We start from the raw sequence: 22,395 nt of genomic DNA, 5'->3' as shown, positions 1-22,395 counted from the left end.
CAAGGGAATATTATTCAGCATTATAAAGGAATGAGGGGCTTCCCTGGTGGCACAGTGGTTGAGAATCTGCCTGCCAACGCAGGGAACATGGGTTCGAGCCCTGATCTGGGAAGATCCCACATGCCGCGGAGCAACTGGGCCCGTGAGCCACAACTACTGAGCCTGCGCGTCTGGAGCCTGTGCTCCGCAACAAGAGAGGCCGCGATAGTGAGAGGCCCGCGCACCACACTGAAGAGTGGCCCCTGCTTGCCGCAACTGGAGAAAGCCCTCGCATAGAAACGAAGACCCAACACAGCCAAGAATATATAAATAAATAAAGAATTATTAAAAAAAGGAATGAGCTACCAAGCCATGAAAAAACATGGAGGTAACTTAAAAGTATATTATACTGAGTGAAAGAAGCCAATCTGAAATGGCAGCATACTGTATGATTCCAACTATATAACATTCTGGAAAAAGCAAAAAGGTGACCACAGTGTTTGCCAAGGGTTAGAGGGGAGAGAGAGAGGTGAATAGGCAGAGCACAGTGATTTTTAGGGCAGTGAAACTACTCTGTATGATACTATACTGGGGGATAAATGTCATTATACATTTGTCAAAACCTGTAGAAGGTACAACACCAAGAGTGAACCATAATATAAACTATGGACTTTGCGTGATAATGATCTGTCAATGTTTGTTCATCTGTTGTAACAAAGGTTCTACTCTGGTGCAGGATGTTGATGGTGGGAGAGGCTGTGCTTGTGTGGGGGAAGGGAGTATATAGGAATCCTCTACTTTCTGCTCAATTTTGCTGTGAACCCTAAAACTGCCCTAAAAAATAAAATCTATTTTAAAAAATCAACTGCTTTCTTACCCTAAGAGTAAAGGCTACTGTTTAGCCTTAGAAGGAGATAAGTTTCTGATCGCAAGTTTTTTCAAGCAAGTCCCATAAGAGTTGTTTGCCTGATAATGAGAGCTAGCTCATTGATAAAAATCAGATTAAAAATTAACTTCCCACTTAATCCTCTTTCAAATAGTCTCAGGATAGCTCTCATTAACTGAGAGCTGGAGGGTGGACAAAGGATAATGGCCAGTAAGTAAGTCTTCTGGCTTAAAATTTCACAACTATACACCAGCTCCTTAACTGTGGTTATTTGTGCATGAAACTTACTGAAAAAATAATAGAAGAAAATCCTACTAGATTTTTGAGGGAACCCCAAGACTAGCTTATAATAGCCTGTGACTGATAAATATCAACACTGTACTTGGACCCCAACTTGCACAAACAGGAAGTAGAATGATGAAGCTGTGCATTCCCCAAAGTCATCCTTTCCAATGCCCCCCTCAGCTGTGGTCCTAAAGGAAAAAGGACCAGTGTAGTAGAGGCTATGATGTATGATCCAGATCCCCTTTAGGACTGAAGGACAATTCTTGAGCTGCTGAGAGTGTTCTCAGCTGTCAGTCTTGTCTGGGAAATTGCTGAAGAGAAATACTTCACCGAAGGACACACCACCTTTCCTGAAGACAGCCTACATCCAATGACTTGTTGACGCAGGTATGTAAAGTCCCAGTCTTCTCAGCCAAGCTCAAATCTACTCTAAGGGGCCAATCCAGTTTCAGACGTCCCCATGGTTGGCTGAAGCCTTTGCTGGGACCGTATCACAGCCTGGTGTATCCCTCTGCTTAATACTCCTCTCTTCTCTGTCCTTACAGTCAATGATCCCTAGAGCACTCTTTAATAAAATTCCTGTGTGCTCATCTCAGCCTCAGAGACTGCTTCCCAAGGAACTGAATCTTCAAAAACTAGGAAGAAACTTTAGAGGGCAAAGGCTAGGGCAATTGGAAGCCCAAACATAGGAATTTGTCCACTGTTGCAGCAGCAGGATATCCTCACTCTTGTCAGTAGCTACCTGTATTTCCTTTATACCCTTTTCTGTATAGAAATGTGTATCTTTTTCCTAAAAGCTGAAAAGAAATCATATCGACATTTTTGCCTTTGGTTTGAAGTAACCTTTTATATAATATGGAACACTGATACAACATGGTCTAGAAAAGGTATGCAGAAACTTATGTTATTTTTATCAAAATGGACAAAATGTTACCCGATTAGAATTTATTATTATCATATAATAATTTAAACTATGGATACTATATTCCTTCTTCATTTGGGGAGACCAGTTGTTTTAAAAGAGGGCCTCCTTTATGTTATGTTTTATCATTGGAAATAACATGTCATTCAACAATCAAAAATGCTTATAAAATCTTTTTTAAACACTACCATATAAATGTTGGGAGCATATGAGTTACCTTTTAGTTCACAGGTCATAGAACCATGAGAAGCTATGTACAAATCTGATGCGGAGAATATGTGTCCTCCAAATACGTTGATTCTGGACAAGTTAGCAAGGTGAGCTGTTGATATTGTCCCTTTTGGAGAGGGATGTGTGTTCTTCCAGGGATGTTTAAGTGCTCAAAGTGGTGGATGTGGTAGATAAAGCTTTGGCCCTTCTTAATAATGGAATCTAGAAATTTAGTAGTGTATTTTTTCCTGCCTAGATAGAAAATTTCATTTCCAAGTCTTCCTTGCAGGAAGGTGTGGTCATATGATTAAGTCATGTTCAGTGTGCTGTAAGTGAAAGTTTGGTATTGGGTTTCCAGAAAATCTCCTTAAAGAGTCTCAGTCATCCCCAAGGTCTGCTCCCTTTGTCCTCTGCCTCTTTCTTCAAACCTATAACTCAGACATGATGACTGGAGCTGAGACCATTCATCTTACATCTTGGACCCAGAAGATGGATGTCAGAGTTAAGATAGTGAAGCAAACAAACAAAAAAAACAGGATACAGGGTAGCTGATCAATGAGGAGCCATAATATCAACCCTGTCCTGCCTACCTCTATACTTCTTTCGCATGTAAAAGAAACAATGTTCTATTTTATTAAAGCCATCACTATTTTGGACTTTTCCACTATATACAGCTGCACTCAATCTAAATTGATATAGAACTCCAGTGGTGTAATCCTAAAATAGCCTTTTGACCTGTCATCACTCTTCCTAGGGAAGGTGAGGGCTGTGCTGCCTAGTGGCCTCCATAGTTACCAGGTACACTAAGCTTCACAGGAGATGAATTAGGCTCGAGAACTTCTAGCTTCTTATGGTATTATGGTCCATCCTCACCCACACTATTTCTAAAAGAAATTCCATGAAATTTTATAGTGAAGCAAGTTTCCTTTTATATTAGTAGAGAATATTTACTGGACAATAACATCTTGACATTTACTGGCAATTTGTGTGATGGAGAACAAAATTACATCATTCGTTACTTTTCTATTGCCACTGTAATAAATTACCACAAACTAAGTGGCTTAAAACAACACAAATCTATTCTCTTACAGTTCTAGAGACCCAGGTATCCCAAATGAGTCTTACAAGACTAAAATCAAGATGTCAGCAGAGCTGGTTCCTTCTGGTGGCTCCAGAGGGGAGAATCTGTTCCTTGTCTCTTCCAGCTTCTAGAGGCAGCTGGCATTCCTTGGCTTGTGGCCACATCACTTCAACCTCTGCTTCTGTTGTCACATTTCCTTCTCCTCCAACTCTGACTCCTTCTGTGTCCCTCTCATAAGGATCATTGTGATTACATCAGGCCCACTTGGACAATCCAGGATAATCTCTTCATCTCAAGATCCTTAACTTAATCAAATCTGTGAATTAGCTTTTGCCATATAAAGTATCAGGGGTTCCACAGTTCCAAGGTTTAGGATGTAGACACGTTTGGGAGGCTGACTCCACTTACATAGACATCTTGATTAGAAATCATTCAGGAAAGGTGTTTTTCTAATTAAAAGCAACAGAAATTGTTACATATGGTTACAGTTAGATATGGTTGCCTTTTAAAAAGTCAGCTTCCATAAATCAAAAACTACTATTAAAATGTTTAAAGGCAAAAACAAACTGCTGAAAATACAGCAGGCAAGGTGACAAAAGTATAATATATTCTATATATGCACTATAAAAATTTTTAAAATAATAAGAAAATCACTGACTCCAATATTTTCATAAACAGTTAATCGTGCAAGAACAATTCACAAATGATAAAACACCCCACAAATCTGTTCATCCTCATTAAGCATAAAATTCCATAATAAATGGAAAGTTTTACTTTTAGAAATATGATGATCATAACAAGACATTACTAATGGTAAGAGTGCAGTTAACCAAATCTGGATGCTTTCATAACTTGCCCCTAGAAATATATGCTGGTCTTCCTTGGAAGTTATGTAGCACTAAGTATCAAGAGTGCTAAAAATGTTCATATGTTCTACTCAGTAATACCACTTTTGGGAAATCATCCAAAATGCAGCAGAGCAAAAATGCTTATCTTTATGTGAAAAATTAGAAAAATCTAAACATCCTACAATAGGAAAATGACTAAATGAATAGCGCTGTAATTGTAAGATAGAATATTATTCAGCTATTTAAATGGATGCTACTGGAAAGTATTTTTTCCTAATTCACTTGGAGAAACACCTATGGTAAGGGCAGGGAGAGCAATCTTACAAGGCAGCTGAGCAGCAGCTAAAAATCTGCTCAGAAGTCAGGAGAACATGCCTCCCCTGGACCTGATCTTTCTGAGTTTCCTTTCAAACCATTATGTGTGAAAATTTAGGTATATAGTTATCTGAGTTTATTAACACTGACTCCAATTAGCATTAAAGGGATAAACAGGCCCAAAATTCAGTCAGTTACCATTGATATGGCTCTACCAGATGTTAGAATATGAAATGCTGCACTTCTGAACTGGTTGGTGAATGGCAGCTAGTTGCTGCCCTGACCTGAGCCCTTGAGTACTCCCTGCATCCCTGGCCCCCTGGGATCCTTCCTTGGGACCTATCATTTTGGGATCTCTTCATTACTGAGCAACTGAAATGACTGGCACAATTGGGCCTTCAGGAAGCTGCTGGAGATATATATGTATATATATTTCATTTCAGGACAAACTTCTCCCAAATTCTTTCTTTGACCTTACTCCAAAGTAAAACTAAATCCATTTCCTTTGCTTTGAATTACTATTTACTTCATTTGCATGTTCTTTTTCTCATAAAGCCATGTAAATAAGGAGAGGATTCTACTGCTAAGACAAATGCGAGTGGAGCATGCGCAGTGCAGCTCTGATAAAGCTTTGTTTGGTCCAATTCCCACTGTGCTCTTAGCTACTTTCACTTTTGTAGTTAAAAGGATGTGAATTTTCCAAGTTTCTGCCTGCTTTCTATGCCTGTTTTTCACTATTGTTCCCATTGGTTTGGCTGATCGTCACAGTTTCTCCCAGATTGACTAATTTAATACTGCGATTCCTACTAACTAGCTTTCATGCCTTCCCACTTTCTGCAAAATAGATCCCCTCTGTGCAGAATATCATCTATTGAACAAGGGGTATGGGAAAGCAAAATAAAAAGTTGTATATTCAACATTGTCATAACTATGCAAAATTAATGTGTTAGACTGGGTGCTCCAAAAAGCAGACTCCAAAACAGGATAAAATATGCAAGGATTAGATTAGAGGAAACACCTGTGAGAAAAAAAATGCCAGGAAGAACTATTAGACCACAAAGCAAGTGTGATCCTGAGTGACTGCAGGAAATAGGTTGGGTGGAAGGATCCTAGAGTGCTGTGTACCACAAGAAGGTTTGGCAAGGCTCTAGGGGAGTTCTTAAGTGAAAGTAGGTCATTAGAAGTATCCTGTGCCCCTCAGAAATGGACCTACCTTGGTATTTCTGTTGTGCTCAGTCATTGGCTGGGAAGCAGAGCCTCATGGCGCAAATAAGGTGATAAATCTCAGCGTGCAGAACATGGGGCTTTTGGTCAATTACACCCTTATATTTGGAAATCTACAAGGTATGCCACCTTTCTTTTCCATGTAAACCCCCTAGTCCCTCCTGGAAGAACAAGTTCATGGCTTCAGACCCTAACATTTTGCTGAGATCTAAAGCTGTAGGCTCATCAAGACATGTGGACATCCACAAAAGTAAAAGAGAAAACAATTTGCAAAGCAAAGATGCATCCATAACTTGGTTCATGACACAAGCAATGAGATAAACATACATATGGCACAAAAATATGAGCATATACAAACATAGTTCCTGGGATATAAGAGAAGTCAACTCTCTCCCTGCCCATGCAATACAAATAATACAAATAAACAAGACATAGGCGCTCTATACTTCTTGTCTGAGTGGGAGGAAAGAAAGGAAAATACATTTATCAGGATCCTGGTTTAGTGCCAGTCACTGTGGTAAGTGGTTTCACATTTGTTAAACTTAAAATGTATGTTACTATTTTTGTCTCTTATTGAATACCCATAACAAGGTTCCAGGTAAGTGTGATTATTCCTGCTTTACAGAGGAAATAATGGGTTTCAAGGAGGTAATTGATTCAAAGTTAAGTAACTTGTCTAAGGACACACATCTAGTAAATAACAGAACCACAATACATTTCAAGTCCACCAATACAGAAGTAAGGGGAGAAGGGTGTTTTCGGGTGTTGTCTATATATACATTTTTTATTGCAAGGAATCTTTTTCCCTAAAGCAACTTCAGTCTTCTAATTTTTGCAGCTGAGTGTATTTTATACCGTTTTTTTGGATCAACCCTATCCACCTCACAGTATGGGATTGATTCTGTCACCAAACATACACTTTAAAGAGCCAAGGGGAAGAGCTCAGTAGCAAGTCAACATCCTTGCCCATCTCAGGTTCTCAGTTGTGGTGCCAATGACTATGATCCTTTTCTGTATCCCACTTTCAGTAAGTGGCCCCTGCCTTGTTTACCTGTCCAGCCCTCTAGTCTTGTTGTGACTACTTTGACCCCTTCCAGTCTTTTGGAGGGTTACAGCTCTTTCCCTGAAGGACAGGCCCAATGGCTGGACCCTTTTTTAGATCTCCTGTTCTCAGACCTCTAATTCTTCCTGCCCTTTACTTCTGTGGCCTGTTTGTGAAGCTGATCCATCCTTGTGAATTTTCTGGAATTCAGACCTTTAATCTATTACATTTCTCTGCTAATCAAAGCTTTGTTATGACACTTCTGAGTCTCATTCTCTATGCAACAGTGACTACCATTAGCAAATACACATTTTCAAGTGGTTCCACTATCATTATGTTTTGGCTTATTAACACAGGGCTTCCTGGTATCCATCTTGTCCAAATGAAAACCCATCTTTGGGTCAGAAATAATTATAGATATAATTTACTGATCACTTTATATATGTTAGCTCAGTTAACCAACATAAAAGATAGATATTATTACATCTGTGTTCTACAGAACAGGAAAAATTGAGATATGGAGCAGATTTGGTTCTCTGGAAGCAGACATCAAAATAGATTAGGGATCAACACCTGTGAAAGAAAGGGGGTATAAGGAAGATTGGGCAGAGAAAGAAGTCAAACTGTGATATAAGCCTGACATAACCTTGGCTGACTGAACTGGAAGCTCTGGGTCAAGTATTGCCCATCGACATCCCATGTGGAGTCACAATGGCCAACCCTTTATACACTTTCCTTGCTCCATCACTGGATGCAGGCTGTCATGGGAAAGCATGACCTTGGACAAGGGAAATCTCAGCTGAGCAGACCTTGAAGGAGCATACACCTGGATACAGTCTGCTGACTGCATTCCCCAATAGCTAAGAGCAAATATGTCCTTGAAAAAGGATCTGAGTGGTACGTCTGTGTCTACCACAGACTCTAAGAATGTAAGAAATATATGAAAGAGTCCACAGCTAGTAAGTGGCAAAGATTTGACACTAAGTCTTTTGTGGCTCAAAAGTCCATGATCCCCACTAATTTATAATTGGTTTCCAAATATTCACCCAAACTAGTTGTATCAGAATCACTTTTAAAATAGGAATTTCTTTAAAATATGAATATTTGGCCTCAATCCTGTGAGATTCTAATTCAGTAGATGTGAGTGAGATCCAAGAATTCCACCTAGTTAATAAAAAGTGCCCAGGCTGGTTCAAAGGTACAGTCATATATAGAAATTATTGCTATCATTGATGAGGAGAGGATGCCAAGTAGAAGAATGGAAATGGTTTTAAACACTGTACTACATTTCTGATAGAAGTCACCCAATGAGTTTTGGAGTGTTAAAAAAATTCAGAATCAAGATTCATCCCCTGGGCTGATGTTATCTAAAGTCAGTGGCAAGACCACACCAGGACCCTGCGTCTTATTTTGTGATTGCTGTTTCTCTGATCACCCTTGGGTAAAAATATTGAAGAAAGCACAGCTGCTTCATGGTTCATGAAAGCAACTGCATCTGTAAGTGAACTGAAGAATTTGCCCTGTAAGTAGCTCCAAAGATGTTTGCAAAATGAATTTGAAGATTCCAAATTCTGTTTTGCTTTTTGTCTTTAACTATAAAATCGGAGATAGGTTCATGTTTTTGAAATTGTTTCTAAAATACGATGCAATTACTTTTTAAGATGTAGTAAATTCTTCAAATTTGCACATTTAAATAAAAGTATAATTTTCTGATCAAACAGTACATAATTATAATGGGACAAGTGTCAAGATAGAAGCTTAATTACTAGATGAGGTAAAAATTTAAAGCAAAATTGATTTGTTGCTGAGCTAACAAACTTTTGAGCCAGGCTTCTTTCAATTCTTCTTTACCAGAATGAAGATAGGAGTCAGATTCTGACTGAGGATTCTGTCTACAGTGGGGCTCTAAGGACTCCAGCTCTGGAGGGACAAAGGACCAGTCATGCTGATAAAAGTCACAAAATAGATACCTTTTAAAAAATACATTAGATGTTACATAAGTTTTTTCCCCCAAATTTATCTAATTAGCACAGGCATTTTTATATGAAAGAATCCTTAGAATAGTGAATCATGAAGGTTTTATGCTGAGATAAACAACATTTATAGGACTTCTTTCTGGTTTGGGATAATATCCTGAGATCCTTGGCCTTGTGGTTTGTGGCTTTGACTTCTGAGACCATTTTAAAGGGACAATGAGCCTTAACTTGGCTGGTATATGTCATTTGCATGGGAAAGAAAGTTGTGTAAATATTACATAAATACTGTAATATTTGCAGGATGTTTACTCCAGTAATGGAAGTTCTGGAAGTAATGGAAGTTCTGGAAGTAATGCAAGTTCTAAGAAGCTATGTGTAGTCGCTCTGTATTACAATGTGGTGGTTGAAATGCCTGAATATTTATGTCCCAACACTGAAGGCTGATGTGAGGAAATTACAGTGCTGGTTGAGCCCTTTAAAATCAGGAAGAGTGACTTTTCATCTTTGTTCCTCCAACCATTGCACGGTGTTTATATGAATCAGTGAATACATGATAACTGTTTTTTAACCTTATATACTTAAAACCATTGAAATTTGGCCTTGGAAGAAAATCACCAGCCTCTGAGAGAAAGACTTACAAAATCAACTTCTGTCAATGACCACATATGTCACAAATCTAGATTTTTCATTTGGAATCTCAAATGGGTGAATTTAATTAGCTTCTGTGATTAGAAGCTAAGCTAATTATTACAAGTGGCCTTGGAGAAAACAGTCCCACATTGATCCTGTCTGATCTTGAACTTTTCCATTTCTTCCTTTATTGTTTCTATTCTATTTAATCCAGATAATAACCACGTGAAGAATGTTGAAAATGGAAGTTTCCTTTAATTGATATTCAAGGTGTTATTCAGCTTGGAACTTTATTATTTAGAGAGAACATGTAGCCAGTACTAATGATGATCTCGTCCCATTGATATTTATCTACAGACTAAAGACAGTTGCCTTTCCTTCATCTGTTGAGGAAAGGCTTCCTGTCACTCACTTTCTCCATAACCTCAGGAGAATCTTCACTGGTTTAATAAGCATTCTCATCTTATAATGACATGATTTTGGGGAAGGTAAATCTAAAACCTCTTACATAAAAGAAGTTTCATAATCACAAGTTGTGGAAAGCGGGGAAATGTATACTTACCATAAGTACTTTTTACCATGAATTTCCTGACCTTGATTTGATTAAAATCTCAACCTAAAGATTTCAACAATATAAATTTCTTTAGAGTTTAGTTGTTCATTCACTGAAGTTTGAATGAGAAAAACCTAAATGTGGGGCAAAAAGGGTGGTATGGAAGGAGAAGTTAAGGACTGCGCTGCTTAATGGATCAGAGCATTTGAAAGTGAACAGCCAATTTGACAAGAAGCAAAACCCACACAACAGAGTACCGCCTAGTCTTTCTGCTCATTTTGTTTCATAGACTACTTGGGCTCTTCTTACTGTTCTCTCCCACCTCCTCTCTCTTCTCTATTTATTTTATAGATGTCACTGGAGTAGGTAACCTGCTCCAACTCTGAAGAATTCAGGGGAGGAAGGGAAGCTTTCTACTTGAGTATCTGTGATATAAACAGGAAATGAAGACATCACCTACCATGCTTGGAATCAGGAAATTGCTTTGGGTCCTCTTTCTAATTCCACTTGTAGGCATCTGGAGTATCAATGGTAAGGCACTGACTTCTTATATTTCTCAGCGGGGGTTGGAGGCAATGCTTTCCCTTGCTGATTGTAGTAGGATGTAGTGTTTATGTCAAGTGGATAATGGTAGATGAAACCAAGTAGTTAGACTTGCTCACTGAAGACATTATAGGACATAAACCAAATTAGAAAACAGTACTTAAGTCACAGTTTGGCTGGTTTTCTTAAAAACACAGATGGTAAGAAAAGAGAATTGTGCAAACATTATAAATAGTTCAGTAGAAATTTATCCCTCCTACTAGCAAAAATGTTCTGGATGTCATACAGATGGTGAATAAATAGCTTGTTCTTTCCAAACTGAAGCTAGAGGAGTGTTGAGGTACTCAGGTGGGTAGGTTAGGTGTTGGATAACTGGAATTATATCTGATTCCATGGTTACTCTGGAATAATGTGGCTAAATAAAATCTCGCTACTTGCTTCAATGGGGAACATGCCTTGAGAATACTGAATGAGACAATGCTGAGAAATATGGGATCGGAACATTCTGTCTCAGCTTCTAGTATGATGAAAAAGAATGTTCCTACTTGGGTGTCATGATATAGAAAACAACTTGGATTCTGCATAGACAATGTTTGGCCACTCTTGCAAAGACTTTATGCAGGCAAAAAAGTGATGAGTTCACTTGCTCCCTTACGTGGTCACAGATGCCCGCATATTGTAAAGGGGGAAGGGCTATAAAAAGCTAGCAGAAGTTTCTGATTTCCTGGTTTCAAATACCTTGCCTTATTATCCCCACAAGCACACATACTCTTAAATTTTTCAAATCAGAAAATATGGTCACTGAAATCCTGTAAATGTCATCTTCAATTCTGAAGCTGTGTGGTTTGGAATGTCTTTGTGATGCCAGGATGGCATGCACCCAGGTGCAAAACAAAAATCCCCTTCATTTAAGCGTTTTTATGTTTCTAAGTATTTGGTATTATGTTGATGAGGTGTAGGATGGCTGACTGGATTTTTCACTTTAGCTAGAACTGAAGTCAAATATTATTAAACAGAAATCATACCAGTCTGAAGAATATATAAACTATTCTCTGTGAAATGAAGTAAGAGAACATGCAGTGCTGCATCCCACTGGGAGTGTGGTACAACTCTGTTCCTCCTCTCAATGTGCTTTACAAAAACAGACTTGGGTGTTAGAATTGGGTTCATTGACTGGCCCTGCCACTTACTGTGTGACCTTGGTTTAGTTTCTTATCCTCTCTTATCCTTAGTTTCCTCTTTTGTAAAATAGAAATAATAATAATTGTACCTAAATTATGGGGCTTCTGTGAAGACTACAAATACAGTCGATAAAGTGCCTGGCATAGTAAGTGCACATAATAAAAGTTTGAAAAACATTAATGGTATTTTTGCTAATATTCTTTACACCAAGGAACCCACACAATATTCAATTAAGTGGGAAGCAAGTTTTAACATTATCATTTAAAATAGTTGAGGTTTTGAAGCTAAAATAAAATGAATACATGAAATATATTGTACAATATATTTAGCCCAAAGTATAGTGACATGAATTATTTGAAAAATGAAACGGAATGCCTTATATAAAGTACTGGCCAGGTATCTTATCCAGCAGTTTTTGGATTGTAGCATTACTTGAATTAAATTAGGAAGAGAGGTTGGTGAGATTTCCCGTGATTTGCTTACTGAATTCTTTACACTGGTACAAACTGTTTAAAAATAATTTTTAAAGATTTTTTCCTTTCCACTTCAAAGCAATGTGAAGTCTGTGTGCCTCTTCCCAGGAATGAGGCTGCATCCGTAATAAGGTCGTAAAAAATGGTAAAGTTCTCTACAAACTTCCAGCTTAAGGTCTTTCTTTATAATGAAATTACGCTTGCTTGCCTTTTGTGTTTCTCAAAAAAAAATTAGGGGGAACTCTGTCCCTTTGTATCTAGCATATACTTTCTGTCTGGATGAAAGTAATAAAAGTTTCAGCACCTACACATGGAGAGATTCTTCTGGCAAGAACTAGGCTGCAGGTGGAGATGGCCCATGTCCGTCACCTGCCTCATCCCCAATGAGCAGCTCCAGCTGAGAGGTCCTGGGACATTGTTCAGCTGAGCATCAACGAAGGATCCCAGCTTCAAGCAGCCAGGAGCACTGCAGTTATCTCTGGCTATAGCAGAGATTATATACGATCCTGAATAAAGGCAGGAGGAAATCTCTGACCACTGCTTATTGTAATAAAAAATCATCCTAATCTGGTCTAGTACCAGAGGCCACTGACAGTTTGGTGCCTTTGAAAACACAGTGGTTGGGGCCAAGTCTCCATGTGGGTCTTGTGTGTGTTCTCTTTCTCCTTTATGGTGGTAGTTCAGTGTGATCCGTGGATCCATACTCCACATTCCTCCCATATTCTGTTTCTCCACCATGAACAGGCTATATCCTTGGGTCAGAGAAGAAACACTGGGGCAAAAGTGCTCTGAATCTGTCTCTCATTCCTTCATATTCTGGTTTTGTAACACAGTGTCTTTATCAGGCTTATTTCTCTGGCTCTACTTATTTGTTCTTATGGAAATATGCACATTGTATGCCAAAGATAGAGCTCTGCTTCTGGCAAATGCCTGTGTATTTTTATTACAAAAATGCCTGTCATAAGATATGACTACCTTTTACGTAAATGTCTAGAAATACATTCTGCAGCTACAGGATTTCCTGGATTGAGGCATGAAAAGACCAGTTCTTGTGTTGATCACAGCCTTGAATAGACTTTCCTAACATTGAGGTCTTTAGTTAATTATTGCTTCCTCTGTTCCACTATCAAAATTTCCTCTATTGTAAATGTTGAAGTTAAACAGTTTATCCTGATTCACTGGGAATTTCCTACTTAATTTCCATCATTTGTGAGTTTCCTTTACTTAGAGTTCAGAATTTGTTGAAAGAAAAATGTTCACAGGCATTTGTAATCAGGTCCAAAAATGAAATCAACATTTTTCTTTGTTCCTTGGGGGCACAGTGGTAGAGCAGATAAGATCAGGGACTCTAGATTACTAGATTACTCTCCCATCGCTGCCATTTACTGGTTCTGTGACTATAGCCTCTCTGGTTCTCTTTCCTCATCTAAACAATGGGGACAATAATGATATCGAACTTATAGGGTTGTTGTGAGTATTGAGTGAATTAATTCTGTAAAACTCTTAGGACAGTGACTGAAGTTTATTAGCTAAACTTACATAGTAAGTGCTGTGTAAGTTTAGCTAATAATGTTTTAGGTTTTTTTTCCCTTTTAGTCCCAAACTTAATTAACTTGATAGTCCCCTTAAAGTAGTATTGGGAGATCATCTCTCATTTGGGGTTGACAAAAGTTGTCTATAAACAACTCTTGATATCATTATCTCCCATCACCCCCATCACCAAGAAATGAGAACAGAGTTGGGAGTCATGAGGCTTGAGTTACTTTGTGTCAGTGAATTGTTGTATCATAAGCAATTTGCTTCACTTTTCCAATTTTCTTCACTCCCTTACCTAAAATAAGCTCAGTATTTTCCACCTTTCCGGTGTCCTCTCATGGTTATGGACTCTGATCTCCATGCTTATCTCCATGGAAGAAATTACTTGTGTGCCTGTGTCTGTGTGTACACATGCAGGGAATCATGTTAGTATGCTCAGAATCTAAACATGTACAACGTGAGGTTCACTTTGAACACAGTCCAGGCGAGTGATAGAGGGGCCATCTAGGCAGTCATAGGGAAACATTAGGTTTAGCTGGTAGAGCTCTTTAACTCCTTTTCTCCTTCCTGATAACTACATTTATCTTATAAGCATAATCTGGAACTTGCATGTATCACAAACAGCCCATTGTCCAGAAGTGGCTATAAGGAAGGCTGGGACACTTAGGTTCTACCTGGGTGGTGATGGCCCCATTTCTTTTTCTTCTGGGGTATTAGGAGAATTAATATTGGGGGACAATTGGCAGTTTCTGCCCACATAGGTAATGTTAGGTATCTTCTAGGGCTTTGAAAATGCCAATGAATCTCAGTGTGATCTCTGTAGTAGAATGGATTAGGAAGGTGAGGAAGTATCTGGAAAAGAAGCAGAGATGGACTTTCCTCGTGTCCTTCCAACAACACATAACCCACGGTTACTCTGAGCATCACATGTAACCACTCAAACACTGAAGGCAACATTTAGAAATACTCATGTTGGTTTCTTATAAAATGCCAAAGGCTCTCTTGAATGTTACTGTCCACAGCTTCCAAGGTATGTTCTAGGCTTTTCTTGACCTGATTTTCTTCCTAAAGTCACTGTGAGGAAGGTGGAAGGCCTAGCATCTCTGAAGGACAGACCCACCTATACCAGACAGTCTTCCCTACCCAGAACTATCCCCTAAATTGTCAACATGAATCATTTTTCTTTAGGGTCTGTTGAACTGGGTAAAAACCTTTGCTATTCCAGAGAGATAATTACACATTGGCCAACGAACTCTCCACCGGAAACTCATCCTTATCAAATAGGACAGGCAGAACTCTGAAGGATTGGAGTGAATCTTCTGGTCTGAGGAGACAAAGGCATGACCAGTAGGGTAGAACTGCAGGGTGATATTTGTCATTGGGTGGAAATGTAATGAAGAAGTACTCAGAGAAAGCTTGAGAAAGTACCAAAAAGCAAAGGATTTTTACTTCCTAGCTTTGACCAAGACTAGCCTTCTTCATTAGTATAATTCTCAAGAATTTCATGTCTCATATAAAAGGACTTTTTTCTGTGGGATATAACACCTTTTCTATCTCTATTATATTCATTTGGCTGGTGAATATACCACATCACTGATCCATGATCACATCACTGCTCATCCCCAAAAGAAGTTGGAAGTAACTGTTCAGAGCAGAGGCACTTGGGGCAGACCTTCTGGGTTTCCATCTTGTCTCTGCCTCCCATAGGCCTTGCACCCTTGGACAATTACTCAACTGCTGTGTTGCTTCCCTAAATTCACCCTATCCAAAAAATAGTAATGCCTGGCATTTATTATTATTTATTGTGAATGAACCACAGTGCTAACAACTCTTCCTATGTGTTCCCATGCACTTTCACAACTATTCTACCAGAAAAGAACTTGTGGTTTGGTAACCAGACCTGGGTTCAAGTCCTGGTCCTGTCTCTGCCTCCAGCCAGCTGGTGATCTTGAGTAAGTGGCTTAGCTTCTCTAATATTTGGTTTCTCCCACTTAAGATAAAGATAATAGTAGTAACTACCTGATAGAACTGCTGTGAAGATCAAAGGAAACAATATAGGTATTGTACATAGAAGTGCATAGCACATAATAAGAATTCAAAAAATATTAGTCATATCCCTATTTTCCTCCTGTCGGGAGCACCTAGGATGGGTTTACAGTACTCTGATAATGCTAAATATGCTGCAATTGTGAGCAAGTGGCAATCAATATGAAGCAGTGATTCTGGAGGTTACCTTCCAAATGTGACTTAAACTATCTGACCTGATGATCACTAAAGCTCTCTGCTTGTACTATTCTTTAATATCTCAAGGAAATGAAATGACATAGGTACTTTAGATGCTTTGCTAACTGTTAGACAAAGCTATAGCAAATACTAGAATGACTATATCAAGACAAAAAAATTTCAGAATTATCCCAGACTATATAAAAGCCAGAGATATATGGCTTAAAGTCTTAGATTGCTCAGTACTACTGGATTAAATAGATAGTCTTCAAAATATTCTCCAAAATAGTCATATCACATTATGAGAAATTCTAGCCCTAGAAGAAATTGTTTTAAAATGTGCTCTATAGGGACTTCCCTGGAGGTCCAGTGGTTCAGAATTTGCACTTCCACTGCAGGGGGCACGGGTTCGATCCCTGGTCACGGAACTAAGACCCCTCATGCCACGCGGTGCAGCCAAAAAAAAAATTTATTTAAAAAATGTGCTCTATAAATACCATGTGAAAGCAAAATTAAAGAAAGGTTTCACATACCATTTTAAGAAGATTTTAAAGAGAAAATAGTGATAGAAGATGAATGTGAAAATTCTCTCTATTCATTTCATGGTCTTTGTTTTTTTCTTTTCTAAAAAAATTAAATTAAATTAATTTTTTTATACAGCAGATTCTTATTAGTTATCTATTTTATACATATTAGTGTACATATGTCAATGCCAATCTCCCAATTCATCCCACCACCACCACCACCCTCCCCACTATCCCCTCTTGGTGTCCACATGTTTGTTCTCCACACCTATGTCTCTACCTCTGCCCTGAAAACCAGTTCATCTGCACAATTTTTCCAGACTCCACATACATGCGTTAATATACGATATTTATTTTTCCCTTTCTGACCCACCTCACTCTGTATGACAGTCTCTAGGTCTATCCACATCTCTACAAATGACCCAATTTTGTTCCTTTTTATAGCTGGGTAATATTCCATTGTATATATGTACCACATCTTCTTTGTCCATTTGTCTGTCGATTGGCTTTTAGGTTTTTAGTAGTGAGTAAGTTTCACAAATTACTTACTCCCTTCAGCTCCTGATGTTATTTACACCAGCAGCTACACTTGTTAAGCTGGAAGGTACTGGACCATGCAGTTTTTTGTGGTCGGCACACCTTTCCGATTGGCTGATCTGGGTATCTGGATGACCATGGAGTGTCACTTCTTAAATATTTTGAATATCACCCCTGAATGGACATAAATCAGGCCTTTACACATTGCATACTTGTAAGGTCTAGTTTTTCTTTAGTGGTTAAATTATAACCACTAAAGGGTATGTTGAGATACATACATCCTTCACCTCAATGTCTTTAGTCCACATACCTAAGGACTCAGCTGCATCTGCTCTGTGTCTTAGTGCACAGAGAGCATTAGAGTGTGAGCAGGAGATCTTTCTCTTCATGAAGCTCTCTCTTTTCAGTCTCATGCTTTCTCACTTTCATACCTTTTCTAAGGCCATTTCCTTTTGTCATCCCATCAAGAAGGTCGTAGACAAGATCAAAAGAAAGATGCATAAACACATATTTACTCATAACAGAGTGATGCATGTCACACAGAGTAGCATGGGACATTTGGTAGGAGAAACATCAAGTGGATGTGGGTTGCTGGAGTGTGTGTGGGGGGGACTGTCAAGTTTGCCTAAAGAGGCAGGGGCAAAATGCCATTTGATGAAGTCTGGACATTTTCCTGCAGGCACTGAAGAATCTCTGAAGGATTTTAGGCAAAAAAGTCTTGCAGTTGGATTTTCGTCTTAAGAATGTAAACTGTGGGACTTCCCTGGTGGCGCAGTGGTTGGGAATCTGCCTGTCAGTGCAAGGGACATGGATTTGAGCCCTGGTCCGGGAAGATCCAACATGCCACAGAGCAACTAAGCCCATGCGCCATACTATTGAGCCTGCGCTCTAGAGCCTGCAAGTCACAACTACTGAGCCCACGCACCACAACTACTGAAGCCCGCGTGCCTAGAGCCTGTGCTCCGCAACAAGAGAAGCCACCGCAATGAGAAGCCTGGGCGCCACAACGAAAGAGTAGCCCCCACTTGCCGCAACTAGAGAAAGCCCACACACAGCAATGAAGACCCAAAGCAGCCAAAACTAAATAAAAATAAAAAATAATCTTAAAAAAAAAAAGAATGTAAACTGTGACAGTGATGTGGAGAATGAATTGGGGTGCGGGGAGGGGAACAAGGCCAAATTCGGAATGTAGAAGGCTAGTTGGTAAGCTGTGACAATAATCCTCATGAAGTAGAGTGAGACCCAAATTAAGGCAGTAGCATGAAAACAAACTTGAATGATAGTTTGGATGCTGAATTAACTTAACTTGGTGGCTGATGGAGTGGGGTAAGAGACAAAGATGGCATCCAGGTTCTGGTCCATGTGATTAGGTAGATAATGGTATTTTATACTGTGATAATGGGAGGAGGACCAGATCTGCCCTGGAGTGGGGTTTGGGACAGGAGCAGATTCAACCTCCTCCTTGAAGCATTTCCTGATAACCCAGACAGAAAGGCTCTCTCCCTCTTGGAGATTTGAAAGCTCTGAGAGATTGTATCTTGTTCAATCTTTTAAAAAAGAAAAAAATCTTATGGGAAAATTGAAGAGCCAAGTGAGCCTCTTTCTGCATCCCCTTTGCACTAGAATCTGTCCCATAACTAAATAGTCATGAACAGTGGGATGTCCACCCCCCTCCCTGGGTGTAGGCAATAAGGGGGAATATTGTCTGTACAGAGTTTTAAAGCAAATAAGAGTTGGTCTACTTTTAATGATCACCATGTACCAGCAATTCTGAAAAATATCAGTGATAAAATGTTCCCCCATCCCCAAATATTTTGGTCTAAGTTCTAAATAATGACCATGGTTACTCCTAAATTTTAATAATATGTATGTAAGTTTCAAATTAGCACATTTTCAGTACTTCCCCTTTAAGAAACATTGCATCTACCTGAAAGTTAACTCAGAGAACTTCAAATTCAGCTATATGTGTTCACTTCAAGAGCAAATTCATAAATGTTCAGAATCACATGAGCTTGCTCTAGGCATAGTTTGTGTCTCCAACCCTTGTCGTACTACATATTTCTACATTTAAACAGTAGATTTTAAATAACAATAATACCACAGTGATTAGAGAGACAAAGGAACAGAATGTGTGTTGTTTCATTTCTTTCATTCCATACAACCATTTTGAATATTTATTTGTTTAAAATTTAAAACAGTGAAACAATACAAACTGTGAGATACAATTGTTTTCTCATGCATGAACTAAAGTTTATATCTGAAATGTTTTATTGATTAATATCTTTATAATTTATAATCTTTAAAGTGTTGTTTTAAAATTAAAGAATGGATCAAGAAAATAAAACTTTACATTAGTGATACACTTCAGTAATGGTCTAAATTATGTCTTTTATAGAATGTCAGTTTTAATAAAATTTGCTTATTAATTACTGGAAAATTACTTACATAAACTACAATATCAGGTTGTAACTAAAGGATCCAAGTTCACATTGTTTAGATAGATATAAAATTATTAAATAAATAGCTGTGCATTTTTCCCTTTTTCTATTCTATTATTATTTTTCAAACATTTTTTAACTTGCATCATTTTATTTTTTTCTTTTCTTTTCTTTTTTTATAAATTTATTTATTTTGGGCTGTGTTGGGTCTTCATTGCTGTGCGCAGGCTTTCTCTAGTTGTGGCGAATAGGGGCTACTCTTTGTTGTGGCGCACAGGCTTCTCATTGTGGTGGCTTCTTTTGTTGCGGCGTACAGGCTCTAGGCGTGTGAGCTTCAGTAGTTGTGGCACGAGGGTTCAGTAGTTGTGGCTCATGGGCTCTAGAGCGCAGGCTTAGTAGTGTGGCACACAGGCTTCGTTGCTCCATGACATGTGGGATCTTCCCAGACCAGGGCTTGAACCCATGTCTCCTGCATTGTCAGGCGAATTCTTAACCACTGCGCCACCAGGGAAGTCCAACTTGCACCATTTTATACATGAAGTTTAATGAAAACAATATTCACTATGTTTCTTTCCTGGGCATTTTATTATTTGTTTCATTTCATGATTATTTCTGAATATTTTTCCATATAGAAAAAATGGTTGTTAAAAATCATGCACTCTGGGCATCAACTATGCTAGGTACACCCTAGTCATGGAATATACGTTCTGTAATAACGCAGCAGTGGTTTTCATGCGAATTTTTATTTTATTTATTTATTTAATTAAAAAAATTTTTTTGGCTGCATTGGGTCTTCATTGTTATGCACAGATTTTCTCTAGTTGCAGCGAGCGGGGGCTACTCTTCTCTGTGGTTCGCAAACTTCTCATTGTGGTGGCTTCTCTTGTTGCAGAGCATGGGCTGTAGGCGTGTAGGCTTCACTAGCTGTGGCTCACAGGCTTAGCTGCTCTGCAGCATGTGGGATCTTACTGGACCAGGGATCGAACCCGTGTCCCCCTGCAATGGCAGGCAGATTCTTAACCACTGTGCCACCAGGGGAACCTGAGAATTTTTAAAAGGAGAGGCTTCCTAAACATATAGTACTTAAAAAGGGATACTTTATCATATGAGAGCCTGAAGATGGTAGAGGTTTCATCATTCACTGCATGCATTTATTTTAATTATTTTTAGCATTGAAAATTCCCCACCATTAGATATAAATGTTTGAGAAAACAGCAGGAACAACAAAACTAAAGTTGACAGATAAATCCCAGCCAAAAGCAACTGTGATCTTCATTCCTTTTCAGATGTTTCTTTGACAAGACAAACCCCTTGGGGACAGCTTTGGATAACCTGAGTGTCATAAGATGATTATACGTAATTTGGGACAAGCAACAAAAGTGTCAACATGCTTGTCAGATGGAAAATTGGAATTCTATCATTTACCTCAGTGCATCATTCCTGTACTACAAGCATCAGTTTTAGTTTCACACAGGTAGGCAGTGTTAATGTCTTCTTTGTACAAAGAGGGAGCACTCTTGATGACTTTTAATGCCTGTTCACAAGCCTCCATCCATTCTTTCCTCCACTCGAGAAAAATTCCTATGCTAGTCAATGTGACAGCCAATGATCTTCATCCTGCTGATAAGAACACACAAGAACCACATTGATGTTTCTATTATCCCACTGCAAGTCAGTGATGTGGTCAGGACTAAAAGCTAGCTCTTCTCCCCTCCTAACCCACTTTGTACACTCCTCCCAAGCACGTAGTCGTGGAATCCTTGAACTAGCCAGGATGTTCAACAGTGCTATTAGCATTGGGTGACAGCCCAGTGGCTAAATGGAAAGGTAATATATTGTAATAGAGAGACTTAGAGAAGTGGTTTTATAGCATCAGTTGTACACTGAGGGAGGTGAAGTTGTATATGTGTTTGTGTGTAGGAAAGGATGGTGGGTAAGACTTTTCCTGTTTTTGTAGTCCAGTCCTTTCATCTTATTTTTTTAAAATTGAGGGCTGGTGAGGCTGGGTGACTATCTCAACATCACACAATCTGTTAGCATTTGAACAACTCTGTTCAACTGAAAATTCTCATTTTTAGCTATTTACATGAACTTTATAAATATCCCAAAAGAATCAGGCTCTGTATTTTCTCATGGTGGAGAAGCAAAGTTTAAACTTCTCCCCCCAATGCTTATTCCATTTATTCTGAAACGACTAGTGGTCTGCAGATCAGTATTTTCCTAAAACCACAATCTAAGTGTATATCAATTCCCTGAATCTGCCATGAAATTCCTGGACAGTCTGCGTTTGCCCTTCAATTTCCCCAAGACTTAAGATACCCCCACCCTGTTCCATTCACTGCTCTGATTATCAAAGAGCTACTCACTCACTAAGGTTCAGCTCAAATACAAACTTTCCATTCAGCTTTGCCCCTATAGTCCCAGTCAAAGTTAATCCTCGGCACACCCAAGCAACGTCTGCACCTTCTTATAGTGTTATTTCATTCTTCCATCTGTCAAGCCCTCTGTTTCCCATTAGAAGGCAAGCCCCTTCAAGGGAGGTACCTTGTCTTATTTTTCCCTATACTGCCTAATAACTAATATACAAGGTCCCGCTGGGCCTTCCTTTCAGCTCAGTTAAACTAGGAGAAAAAAGAGTGGTAGATAGTAAATTTATTACAGAAAAGTGGTCTTGTTAGTTAAGCTTGCCTCACCAATTAAATGGTAAGCTCTTCGAGGTCAAAAAGGTCTTTGCCTGGGCTCCCCTGGTGGCGCAGTGGTTGAGAGTCCGCCTGCTGATGCAGGGGACACGGGTTCGTGCCCTGGTCTGGGAAGGTCCCAATGCCGCGGAGTGGCTGGGCCTGTGAGCCATGGCCGCCGAGCCTGCGCATCCGGAGCCTGTGCTCCACAACGAGAGAGGCCACAACAGTGAGAGGCCCACGTACTGGAAAAAAAAAAAAAAAAATTCTTCCAACATACAAAAGCTCAGGACCAGATGGCTTCACAGGC

General features: G+C 39.1%; 1 long non-coding RNA gene across 1 annotated transcript in view; it reads left to right on the top strand.

Annotated features, from left to right (window-relative positions):
- The first annotated feature begins 1,062 nt into the window (after nucleotides 1-1,062).
- LOC132424077 (uncharacterized) overlaps nucleotides 1,063-22,395 on the top strand; it is a 35,319-nt gene continuing 13,986 nt past the window's right edge. The window contains exons 1-2 of the long non-coding RNA XR_009519161.1: nucleotides 1,063-1,537; nucleotides 10,303-10,482. This is a non-coding gene — a long non-coding RNA (uncharacterized lncRNA). The remainder of the gene's footprint in view (nucleotides 1,538-10,302; nucleotides 10,483-22,395) is intronic.

Source organism: Delphinus delphis, chromosome 4 (assembly GCF_949987515.2).
Source record: "Delphinus delphis chromosome 4, mDelDel1.2, whole genome shotgun sequence".
NCBI lineage: Eukaryota > Metazoa > Chordata > Mammalia > Artiodactyla > Delphinidae > Delphinus > Delphinus delphis.
The sequence above is the reverse complement of the archived record's forward strand: the minus strand, read 5'-3'. Positions and strand labels throughout refer to the sequence as shown.